We start from the raw sequence: 1189 nt of genomic DNA, 5'->3' as shown, positions 1-1189 counted from the left end.
GATATGGAGATTTTTCACCATCTCTTTCCACAGATATAATCAGTTTGATTTCTGTGTATTCCATCTGGTGAGGTCCATGTATATAGTTGTCTTTTATGTTGTTTAAAAGAGGTATTTGTGTATCCATTTGAGCTACCCTTGATGGCTTGATGATTAAAACTAGACTAGAGGAAGATTTAAAAATTTTTTTTTTTTTATAAAGGAAACAAATGTAAATTGCTACAATTTTTTGAACTTGCCCTACATTTGTGGATGTAGTAACTCAAAATACCAGCCAGGAGGGAAGGAATCTTCACCTCGAGTATTAATCTTATCCTCTCTGTATACAGGGTTGATAGGGATGGGCAACTTAGACATTGGCTACCTAAAATGAAGGGATGATAAAGGTACAAAGTGACCAGCTTACAAGTTTTCAAGAGGGAATTTAAAGAGTGTGCAGGGGAAGGTAGAGTCCCCACTGAATAGTTTTTATCTTGTTTAAATGAGTCTGGTTAAAAGATATGGGGATAAGATTCTTATGATTCAATAGTAGTAACTGTTATCATGACTAATTGCAACTGTCACAACTGTAAAGGTAGAAGTGCTGTTACAAAAAGGGGGGAGTAGTTAATCTTACAGTCCAGGAACAGAGGACCCTAAGATCATCAAGGAGAAGAGCACAAGTGGAATGTGGGACCCTATCTAAAGAAGCAGTGACACCAGAGATGGAAGCAGAGATGAGGACATGGAGAGAGAAAGCAGCTGAGAACTCTAGACTCATGGAAAGAGAAAGACTGTTTACTGGTGACCAGAAGGCAGGCTTGCAGAATGTGCCCTTTGGTTGTTTAAATTATTATATATCCCTGAGTGTTTTTGTGTTCATCCCCCCGCCCCCCAAAAGGAAACAGAAGAAATAGAAGCAAATACTGTTGAATGATGATGCACAGAGGGGAATGTAATCATTACAATGAATATAAAACTGATGTCCTCCCATGTAAAGTATCGTTCAATTCACAATAAAAACTTTAAAATAAAAAAAAAAGGTATTTGCAGTGAAGAATTCATTGATCTTGCAAAATTCTATCATGCAATCTCCAGCATCGTTTCTATCACGAAGGCCGTATTTTCCAACTACTGATCTTTGCTTCTAACCTTTGCTTTCCAATCACCAGTAAATCAATACATCTTGATTGCATGTTTGATAAAATTT

This window comes from Chrysochloris asiatica, unplaced genomic scaffold (genome assembly GCF_000296735.1).
Source record: "Chrysochloris asiatica unplaced genomic scaffold, ChrAsi1.0 scaffold00042, whole genome shotgun sequence".
NCBI lineage: Eukaryota > Metazoa > Chordata > Mammalia > Afrosoricida > Chrysochloridae > Chrysochloris > Chrysochloris asiatica.
The sequence above is the reverse complement of the archived record's forward strand: the minus strand, read 5'-3'. Positions refer to the sequence as shown.